This window comes from Protopterus annectens, chromosome 1.part0, assembly GCF_019279795.1.
Source record: "Protopterus annectens isolate FY-2018-M chromosome 1.part0, PAN1.0, whole genome shotgun sequence".
In the NCBI taxonomy this organism is placed as follows: domain Eukaryota; kingdom Metazoa; phylum Chordata; order Ceratodontiformes; family Protopteridae; genus Protopterus; species Protopterus annectens.
Genome location: NC_056725.1, coordinates 268,575,895 through 268,588,595, shown reverse-complemented (window position 1 = coordinate 268,588,595; position 12,701 = coordinate 268,575,895).

Here is a 12,701-nt window from a genome sequence, read left to right as displayed (position 1 = left end):
GTTACAGTGGGGATAAGGAAATATATCCTTTTCCCCACTGTAGTGCGATCTCGGAGTTGTTATATTTAAGTAGGGGGGGGTGTGAGGAACACAGCCCCCCACATGGCGGGGTGCAGGGGGGCTTGCCCCCCTGCATAAACAGTTTCAATTAAATTTTTTGACAATCGGCTTCAGCGAAAATGCACTTTCAGTGATGTGCACTTTCGCTGAAGTGGGTCCGGTCTTCTGTTACTCGACAAACTGTGTTGTCAATTAAGAGAAGTTGACCCATATATATATATATATATATATATATATATATATATATATATATATATATACATACATATATATATATATATATATACATACATATATATATATATGTGTGTGTGTGTGTACTGGCAATGATAGAAACATGCAGCCATAGTGAAAAATATGGGTTGTTTTCAGATTCTTTTAGGATAATGAAGATATTTGTAGTTATCCCTGAATTAAGTGCTATAAGCGTTAATGCACCTCCTGCACACCTGATGTTTAAAACTGAATAACTGCACAAGCTAGAATCTCCCATATCTGTATTACTGAAATATAGATATAATATCAAGGATTAGAACCCACATTTCTCCCTGAGACATTCATATTGGACTATTGCTTAATGGGTTAAGCTAGGTAACAGAAAAAATCATCCCCTCATACATGATTAATAAGGAAGGTTTACAAAATGTAGCAGATAATGCAGCAATGCATAGTTATCTGAGATCTAAGTGCTATAGGTGTTAAAGCACCACATGATTACTTGACACATAAAAATCTATACTGTATATTTAAACCATCAATCACCTCATATTTCTATTCCAGTATGAAAGCAAACACTCCATAAAAGGAATCAAACCCAGATGTATCCCTAATACATTCATATTGCCCTAGAACTCAACAGTATGAGCTAACAGACACCATAATGCCTTATAATACAAAACATTATTTGTATGGAATTACTGTGTATTCCATCATATCGCAGTAGTATGTCACAGTGTTTAGCTATTTAATAATGTAGAGACTAATACTGTATGTCTGTATTACTCAGTATCCACACATACAGGCATATACCGTGCAATGCTCATCAAACCATTACAGATAAAGGAGAAATGCATACTCATGTGAGGCCCAAGCACCATGAAACGTGGTCATCCTATATATTTAGAAAAGGTGTTCTGTATACTTGCAAAGAAAACAGAGAGCTTGAATTTCTTAGGTTCAAAATCAACTACAATAACAGCAAAATGATCTGCAAAGGGTTTTGAACTGAACCCAAACATAGGAGATCATCAAACACTGTGCCTTGTTGCTTAACCAGTTGCACTATTACTTGACATAACTCCTGCTTTTTTGCTTGTAATAAGAATATTTATGGCAGATCATTCACAGATGAATGCATATGATGTTAGCTCATTGATATTATTCTTTTCAGTACAGACACCCATGAAATCAACTTTAAGCATTCCGAAAACACATACAGTTAGGAAATGCTTTTATTATAACGTAGGTGTTAAGGTGTGGTTTATGTAACTTACTGTAGACATTCGTAGGCTGGTATTAGACCTCTGCCACTCTCCAGTGAAGATAGTCAGTGTCCCTCCAATGAAGGTCATCTTGCAGTGAAGGACTTCTGTGCCAGCCTGGAAAATCCTAGTGCATTCGCAGTGCTCCCTTACAATCTGCTTTTACAGCTCTATTATTTCAAAGTTCCTCTGGCATGTTTGCTTCTTCTGCTTATGTCCAGAATAGACGGTGAGGATCTGGGTGGTCTCGTCCTTCCTTCAGTTTGGTGCCTATACATGCTGAAACCTCCTTTTGGTTGCCATCTTCACATTTCAAGTAGGAACTTTTTTCAAAAACACCTTCTGAAAAAATGAAGTCCCACTCCATTTGCAGGTAGCAATGGTGTAACCAGTAAATTTATCAGAACCACATTTTAAAATTGGTACACATAAAATTATATCAGACTGTTGGAGGGCATTAAGCATGTGTGACAGATAATTCCATTTATTGATGCATATTGGATAGTTGCACATATTACCTTCCCATTACACTGAGCTACTGGTTAATGCACTGAATTGCCAGAAGTTACATGGTCGTGCACAAGTGGGATTTCAAAACCTTGAATGTTAATGAAGCTCTTTAAAAATGAGTGGCATAAATGGTACTTAAAGGTGCACATAGATGCACTCACTGTCAACTATCATTGACTTCCAGCTAGCTTCAAAGGTAAGATGTCACCTGATATCATTACTGTGAGAGAATACAATATTGTTAGTACATATCTATGTCATATTTAATGTTAATAATTTAAATTGTCCTTTATGTTCAAACATGTCTGAAATACATTGCAGCTGTGACATAATGGGTGTTTGTAGGGTTAAACAGTAAGCATGCATATGGATATTTGTCTGAAAGTAAGCAGGCCCTTTGAAAAGTGAATGAAAATGGCATACAGTTATATTCTCTGCAAAGTCTGATTCACCTTAATTGTGTCTGGTATGCTTTGTGACAAAGGGAAATACTGCTAGCCCAGCTAGCTGGAATTGTGTAAATGATTATAGGCCATTTGTGAATATTAATATATATAATATGATATAATATATATAATATGATTTATATAGAAATGTGAATGGTTACTGCCAGCACACCTGTCTGGAATTTTGTAAATAGTTATATGTCATTTGTGAATATCAATGTTATTCATATGCTTGTGTTACAAATGTATTAGAACTGTATGGCATATTGTATAGGCATGTGCTAAAGAGATATTTTATACACTACTGTAACTGTTTAACAGGGGAGACTGAAACACAGGAGATTAACTTGCAAAACCTCAAAAGAATGGTTGAGGTTGAGTTACTTTATAGCTGGGCTATAAACAAACTATGTTATCTCTCAGTTTTAAGTGTGGTAACAGACACAATGTCTAGGACTAGAATGTTTTTGTATTGTCTTCACATGTGGAGGAATGTAAATTATTTTATGACTTCCACCATTTGCTTTAGATGTAAGAGAAGTCCTTGTTTATGTGTTTTCAGCGGGAGATGCTAAATGCTATTGTTTTGAGCCTAGTAACTAGTCAGTTGACAAGAAGTGATGTCATGCTTTAAGTATCCCATCAGCAGTATATTTGAAATATTAATGTAAGAAGTCTCTGAGATGGAGACTGAGCACTTTTTATTCATCTTTGACCTGACAACATCAGCTGGAAAACCCACTCAAACCATCTGACTTGTCTTGCTATAATAGTAAGTTTCTAGGGTATAGTAATTCTTTTAGACTCAGTAAGGAATATAGTAAAGATTAGTTTAGATGTTTTCTGTATTTATTTGAGACTGTCCTATAATTTTGTTTTAAATATTTCCTGTGATTTTAAACTTTGAAGTTACTGTTATGATTTATTGAGTATTTTCTTGTTTTTTTATTATTTATTATTAAATATATTTAAACCTATCATTTGTGGCTGGTCTATCTAGAGATATTTAAGTTCTTAGATTACTTGCATATCTATTTGATGACACTGTGCAGCTCACTCTTAATAGCCTTGCTTTTGGTCAAACTACCATTTGGATTAATAGTAACATTACACAGTAAGATTGGACATGATTTGATAAGGACCTTAAAGTAACTGATTCGTAGTGGCTGGTGGTGGTAAAAACTACCTTATTGTCTGGCAAAAAGGGCATAGCTAGCAAACTTGTGCCAGCCTTTCCAAGGTGTGTGTATAAATCACACCTTAAAGTGTGTATGTGTCAGTTACTTGGGCAGAGACACAAAGCACTGGTTGGTCAGAAAGGTGCTGGAGGTCTTGGTTTGGCCACTCAGCTGAGATCTAAATCCTGTAGCTGTGCCAGTGGGGAGTCTTAATAGGGATCTGGAGAAAGAGGGAGAAACCAGCTCCAGACTGACTGTGGTCTCTGTGTGCTCTTAAGGTAAATTGCACTTTACTGTGTGTGTAGTTGTCATTCACCCAGTGTGTACATTCCCCACTGTTGCCAGTGATGAGGACTGAGGCATCACATGCTTAAGGAGAACAATGAATTCAGATGGTTTTGGTAAGTTGTATGTTAATGGTTCACAGCAATCTTTGATGATTGCTAATGCATGCACTATAGATATAGCTGGAATAAAAAGGTACCTGTAGGTTATTGTGATTAATCTGTACTGTCTGTATTATGCCAACAAACAATGACAAAATCTGAGGGTTTCCATAAGTTGTAACGTTAATGCATAGTTTATGAATACATTCTGATGCTTAGTACAATAGGAGTAGTTATTAGTACACGCAATCTGAAATATAGACAACAGGAGGATTGCTTTGAATGCTCACTGTGTACCATGATGATGTGTAAAATAATGAGTGTGTGGAAATAGGGTTGTATTCTTGCCCTGTGATGTCCTCTGCAATGGGTTCAGATCCCCACATGTAGCCTATACAGACAATGTAATGGATTTTTACATGTAATATGTACATATTTGGACATTGTTTTTCATATCCATTATGTTCTTAAATACAGAACAGCAATATACATGATAAAGGATTACTTTACATAACTCACACCAGTAAGGGGATCAAAGCAAGTATTTTGTCTAATGCATATAATATCATCATGCCAGTTGTCAGCCTTCATAAAATGTATCACATGTGCATATAATACTCTTACAGATGTCAAACTGAGCTATGGGTGACATTTTTTCTCCACATGAGACGGCATTATAGTTGAGGCTCTGTGTCAACATGGTTGAAGCCTCCTTGGATGGATGGGATGGGAAATACTGTGTGGAGGAATGGCATTTAGAGCGAACTAATGAACATGATAAATGCTGTCAGTGATCACAATCAATCCCATGAGGCCAGCCATTGATATTGCTCAGACATGATCCTCTGTGCTGCTGACTATGCCAATATGAGAGGTCCAGGAATGCCATTGTAGGGGGTCCACCATTAAATCCCCCACATGATATCATGAGTTTCCTAACATCACATAATACCACTGGTTGTGATCATCATATACCCTGTTGAGGAATTGAAGCTAGTGTTGCAGGATGTGCATGCAAGTCATAAATCTAAAACCATTGCAGCATATACACTACTTCAGTCTTTAACTGAATGCAAATTATTCATGTATTGCCATATTATTTTGTTCAGCAGCATAATTGCATAGGGAACATGATAATACATAGGATGTGGATTCCCAAAGCAATTGTGATTGCATATTGAATTCACAATGCAATACATACCTAAGCCATCAACCAACATGTGTGATGAGTGTCTTTCTAAATTGCATGGGTCCATCAAGATCTGTACAGTATCAACCCATGTCATGAGTCTATATATACTTTTATTGTGATCCATAGCTGTCTCTACCTCTGCCACCTGTCATTATAGAGGATTATGCTCACAATCTGATTTGTGTATACCACTGTTAACTCTTAGGCAGACTACTATCTCCCTTATATCTGTTTAGCTCCCAACTCTATCAGATTGTCTCTGTCCCCCTCACCCTTACCTCCTCCCAGTACCCCACACTTCTATTATTCTTGTTCTCTTCCCTTCCGGTATCTTCACCTTTGTCCACTGTTCCGGTATTTATTCCGGTTATTAATTACTTTGCACCCCCCCCCGCTTACCACTTCCGTGCCTGAGGTATTATATGGGACTGCCTCCTTACTGGCGCCATCTTTACTTCCTTTCACCACGCGTGGCTGCTGAGCGATCCCTGGCGTTTAGTTTGTATAGGTATGTAAGCGTGTTTTTTGTTACAATTGTTCTAGCTGTAGATACATGTTTGCGTTTTTGTTACTGACACAGTCTTGCTTGTTTAAGTGTTATTTTTTGCACTTTTGCCGCCTGCTTTTCTAGAATCATTGTACAGTTTGTTTTGTTTTACTTTGTCTGTACTTGTAGAAAGCTTTCTTTGTTTGCTCTGAATACCCCTCCTATTTTGCCATTTTTTTTCCCCGCGGCTCCTTTAATTTTGCCGCATGTCGTTGTTCTGAAGCAGCATACTAGCCCCACATGATCCCGATAGTTAGTATAGCTGGAGCTTGAGTGATTATCCACTTTATGCTTTTGATTTCCCTTACTTTTAAGCTTTTTACCTAGTGATATACTGTATATAGCTTGCTATGCTTTCTTACTGATTAGCGACTAGCCTAGGAAACGGGTGCAGCTGCTTACTCTTTAATTTAATGGTCGCTATCTCTAAACTGTGATTTAAATTTAGTTTACCTACTTTTAGGCTTTGTACCTAAAGGTGTATACTATATAGCTTATATGTACTCTTTTTGATTTAGCGACTAGCTCAGGAACCGGATATAGCTGCTTACACTTTACTTTCATTGCCTCCCCCTTTGTAAGTGTGATTACGTTTCCTTAGTTTTATGACTTGTACCTAGCAATGCATAGTATATAGCTTACTGTGCCTTTAAATTTATTAGCGACTAGCCTAGGGAATGTATGCAGTTGCTTACTCTTTTAGTTAATTGTCGCTATCCATAATATGTGCTTTAATCTTCCTTTCCTTAAATATTAGTTTTGTACCTAGCGAAATGGAGTAAATAGCTTTACGTTATTTTAGCTTTTAGTTTCCTTAACATAAGCTTATTGCTGGCCCCATGTTTAACCTGAAATGTGTATCACTTAGGTAAATGCCTCTGGTTGTAGCCTCATTCTTCATTATTGAATTGCATATCATTTATCTACATATCTCTGTAGCTAAATCCTAATAGTTAATTGCCCATATCTTAAAGTATGTTTTAAGACTTGCTGATGTGTTATAAATAGTCTACTGATGTGTTCTATCATGAGAATGCTCTGCACTTTGCTGTAGTTAAGCTGACTTATGTAATTAGGAGACTGCTCTGGGATTGTAACCTTTCACTGTATTGCCCTTTTACATGGTTGTTGATGATTATTATACGTTTCCTGCTACTCTGTTGTATAACTTGATGTTGTGTACTCCTGGTGCTTGATAACCACTTTTGTCCTAGTTATTCATTCTGTTAAGACTGTATTACTATTAATAAGCCTCATCTGTTTTCACCTGTTGTCACTTTCTACCTTTTTGACTGTTTTTTTTTTTTATTTCCTTCTCCAGCATTGCATAGCATCTATTCTCACCTTTCTACATTTGTTGTGCCCTTCTGGACTCCAAGACCAGCTCAACCCACCTACCTAAGCCTGATTGAGTGTTTCTGTGACCTGGGTAACCCAGCAGCCCTTGAACTAAAGGCCACAGCTACTTTTATTGTATGTTACAAACAAATTATTTGTTAGCTTAATTATTACTAAATATCTAACCCCAGCACCTCTAAGGTGCACTACTTCTCCTGCCATATCTGCCAGCAGCCATACCCCCCCTGGTTTAACTATCTTTTGTTCTACCTTTTGCCCCCTACTACCACAGCTACCCTTCTGCCTTGTTACAGCACTCTTTCCACTACCCTACTTTACCTTAATATTGCACTGCTTCCATCTCTTTATAGCTGTTATAGATTTGGCCACTAGATGGCACTCATCACCCACCTGTAATCTCATTTCTTTTGCTACCCCACCACCCTCCCTGAGGCTTATAAGCTTGTGGCACTCTTCTCTCTCTGTTGACAAAGCCCTCTTAACCCTGCTACCCATTCTCCTTCCTAGTTCTTATACAACAAGCTACCTAACTCGCTCCTCTAATCTCCCAGGTTTTTCCCCTCTCTTTCTATGTCCTCTTCTTCTGACTCTCACCTTGGCTACTCTGTTACTGTCTCTAGTGCTTACCTTCCTCCTTACTGATTGTTTCCTCTCACTGCTCCTCTTACTTTGGTCTGCCCCGCTCCGCTCCCCTACCCTACCCCCATATCCCACCCACCCCCACTACTCCTACACTTATACTTCACTGGCCACACCCCACTAACCTCTCAACCAATTACAAACCCCTTAACACCAGATACTCCCTTATCCATACCTGCCAGTATTGATTCTATCTCACACCTGAACCACACCCCTATTAGCTTTACTACTCCATCATCTGCTCTAACTACGTCCCTTTCCAATTCCATCACTACATCCTTCTCTTATCTAACCTTATACTTTTGACCCACCTTATCCTCTAGTAACATTCTTACCTCATTTTAACCATACTTACACACTATACCTACTTTCTTCCAATAACTACTCTCTACAATGGCTATAACACAAAGAACTATTCTCACACAGTTACTTCTCTTAACTTGTATTACAGCCTCTCTAACCATACCCTATTCCCTCACCTTCATGGAAAACCTTACTACTCTTAAACAATACCATAATGTCCAACAAACTCTATCTTATATTTGTATCAACACTCTTACTCACTGTAACATAACCTCTATGTCTAACTACATACTCCCAAAATATCATAGAATAACACCTGTAACATACCTCCCCTCGAAAAAGAGTTTGATTAACCTCAATAAAATCTTGAATATAAAACTACTTCACCATTGTCATCTCCTCTCAGATGGTGATATTCATCCAAACCCAGGCCCCAATGGTCATAATTCCAATATCCTAGATAATATAACTTTACCTGTGCACTCCACATTATCTAAAGCACATAACTCCCTCCTAATAGCTCATCTCAACATTAGAAGTATCAATAATAAAATCTCACACCTTCATGCTCTCCTACACCTGCACTCTTTTGACATCTTATGTCTTACAGAAACATGGCTAAAACCATCCACCCTAGACCAAGAAATTACCCCTCCAGGTTACAACATCCTTAGACATGACCGCATAACCAAAAAAGGTGGAGGAATTGCTATTATCTATAAAAACAATCTCCAGATTTCCCTGTCTAACACTATCCCATTACTTGACACCAAAGCCGAAAAATTATCTGTCACTCTCCAATTAAACAACTCTAAATATATCTACTTATTTTGTATATATCTGCCCCCTGGAAACAACACTAGCACTCTTGAACACCTACTTAGCTACCTATCTACTCAACTTCCCCAAGAGACCATTGTACTAGGAGATTTTAACATTGACTGGCTCACCTGTAATTCTCTGACCCCAACTAACCACTTAAATCTTTTTGGCTTCTATCAATTAATAACTACTCCTACTAGAATTCACAAACCTAATAGTAAAGAATCTACCCTTGATTGGATCCTTATCAATAGCCATCCTAACAACTATACTCCAGGAACCCTTCCTGATAATATCAGTGACCATATGCTTACTTACATTATCAGACAAAAGGTTCACATTCCAAATACTCCTAATCTTATAACCTCACGCTCAAAAATCACTTTAATCCTGACAGTTTTATAAACGAACTAAAAGCATGTAATTGGTCACCACTAACATATCTGGAACTTAATGAGGCTGTAACCTACTTTAATACTAACTTTATTCAAATACTAAATCACCATTCTCCATACCGCTCCATTAGAATAAGAACCAAATCTGCCCCTTGGCTAACTAAACAAACTAGGCAGAAACTGCTACTTAGAAACAAAATTTGGGCTAAATGGAGAACTACCAAATGTCCATCTGATCACCTTCTCTTCAAACAATTAAGAAATGCTACCAAGAGAGATACCCTTAGGGATAAAAAAGACTTCTACCTAAACCTCCAACAAACTTCACAACATACACCAAAAAAATTCTGGTCAGGAATTAATAAACTTCTTCAGCCAGGAAACACTACTACTCCCACCCCTGTAGGTTTCAACCAAAATAATTCCAACCTAATCCCTGATGCCTTTAATAAATACTTTACAGAAGCCATTCAATCTCTAGCAAACTCTCTACCACCTTTACCTGCTTCACAATTGAATACCTCTAATACTTCTTCCCCAACCTTTCATTTACACCCTGTTCCAACATCTCTTATTTACAAACTTCTTACCAAACTAAAACCTTGTACCCCATCCGCTGACCATCTCCCATCTGAATACCTACAGATTGCTGCACAAGCCATTGACTACCCCATATCTATCCTGATTAACAGAACCATCACTGAAGGCAAAATCCCTACCTTATGGAAAATATCACATATTATCCCTCTACACAAAGGTGGAACTTCAATTGACCTCTCTAACTACCGACCTATTGCCTTACTCTCCCCATTAGCCAAAATAATGGAAAAATGTATTCACAAACAAATTCTAAACCACCTTCTACAAAACAACCTACTAGCCAACTGCCAACATGGCTTTAGACCATTTCATAGTACTACTACTGCTCTTCTCTCCTTCACTGACACTATAAACAAAAACCGCAATAATAACTCCTTTTCCTCTGCACTATTCTTAGACTTGTCAAAAGCCTTTGATATGGTTAATCATACCCTACTTCTTGAAAAACTAAAGCACCTTTCTCTCGACCTACAAGCATTACAATGGTTCAGATGTTATCTTCAAAATAGACAGCAAGCTGTACTCTGGGATAACAATTTGTCTTCCTTACTTCCCGTTAATATTGGAGTCCCTCAAGGCTCAATCTTAGGTCCACTTCTTTTTTCCATATTTATTAACGATCTCCACTTGAACATACCCCACGCCACTTGCATTCAATATGCAGATGACTCTACCTTAATCTGTACTACCAATAATATACCCTCACTCCAATCTCTAACCCAAACTGTATTCCAAGACGTAGAAAACTGGTTCATGCAACATTGTCTTCTCCTGAATCCAAAGAAAACAAAACTACTACTTTTTACACCAACTCATAAGTCACCCACTCCATTCTTCTCTATAACCTCCAATAATGCTACTAATATAGCACCAGATACTACCACCCGCTTACTAGGTGTCACAATCGACAATCATATTAACTTTGATGACCATATTAACTCCACCATAAAGACTGTTAACAGAAAACTTGGTACCCTCTACAGAATCAAACCCTTCCTTACACCCTCAGCCAGGCAAACTATCGCACAAACTCACCTCATTTCTACCCTTTTCTATGCCTCTGCTATATATACCAACCTTTCAAAAAACAACATCTCCAAACTATCTACCTGCTATAATAGTATTGCTAGATTCATCACATGCTCTCCCTTTAAAACACACCACTGCCTTAACCTTAAACAACTAGGATGGTTAGAATTACAGAACCATATACTCTGTCAACAGTTACTTATGACACAGAAGATCTTATACCACCCAAACAATACCCCCATCCTCTCTAATCTGATCTCTCCATATAAAAACCTGGCTACACTACGTTCTGCAAATAAACTACTTGTCTCCTTAACTAAATCAAACAACAAAGCTGGTGACTCTCTTTTCTCAAACACTATAGGGAAAAAATGGAATCAGCTCCCTCCTGAACTATCTACACTAGCATCTGCTTCTCAATTCAAAAACCAAACAAAAGAACATCTAAAAACTAAGTGGCTCTGTCCTTGTGATAACCCAGACTGAAACCTGTATTTCACTCCTATTTCAACCCTAGCCCTCCCTCTTGCCTCCAAAACTTATTTCTCTCCTCTTGTTTTATTCTTAGTAATTTGATAGGATTTGGGAACTTTGTTCTTTCTGCAATTGCCCTGGTGCTGTCTAGTGCATTTGCTTGTTTATGTCTGGTCTAACTTTTGCCTAAATGTTTTCTAGTCACTGTTTGTTAGTCCATGTGCTTTTCTCATTTTACCTATGTTACTATGGTACTGTTGCTTTATTACTCTATTTTACTTATTTGCTTTTGTTATATTGTTATTCTTTTGCTTGGAGCTTTCCTCCCCGGGCCTCTACTGAAAATGGACATGTATCCAGTTAGACTAGCCCGGTCAACAAATGTAAAATAAATGTAAAATAAATAAAATAAATAAAATAAAATATTACAGATACATTATTGCAAGACATGGTCTTGAAGATGAACCTACAGAAAAAAACAGGTATGGCTGTCCACCTTGTTTATAGGGAACAGAAAATTTGAACACAACTGATGTATGCTATACATAATGTTTTTTTTTCATACACAGGGACATCTAGATAACATGTACACCATTTGTCATTTAAGTGTCTCCATAACCTGTTAGGTTATTCTGTATTGTATTTGTCATGTGCCTTTGCCTGCAGTCATGATTATGGGGCATTCCCACATATTGATGTTATTATGCCTTATTATCCTACAGGATCTACAGTACAACTGATGATACAATTCCCAAAGAGGGATGAATGATAAGACATTACATATGTTTATTAAATGTCCATATTTATGAACACATCTGTGCACTTCCAAACTACTATGTTTGTCATCACCTGCCTTGAGCAACAGCAACATTCACATCAGCATTGGAATGCAGTGTAATGACTGTTTTTTTGCTTACTAATGATGCATTATTGTTGTATATGTTTCTCCATGACAGTTTCAGTCCCACCAGGACATGTCAGGTATGTTTTACTGTTTTATTTATTCCCAGTTGTTAGCTGTGTGCAATATGCAGCATACATAAAATATATAGGGTTCATGAACCTCACCCAGGCACATCATCCTTGTAAGTACATATCCCCATTAACACTGTAGTCATATAGTTGGCTCATAGGTTCATATGTTCATAGGTAGGTACTAGGCTATCAGCCCAAGTGCCTATGTAAGCCTAGCCAACAAGGTTCCCTAGCTTACGCCACCCAAGAAAGTCATTTTTCTCTACCACTGTCGAGCAGAGACACAGAAGTGATCCCCGGGGTGT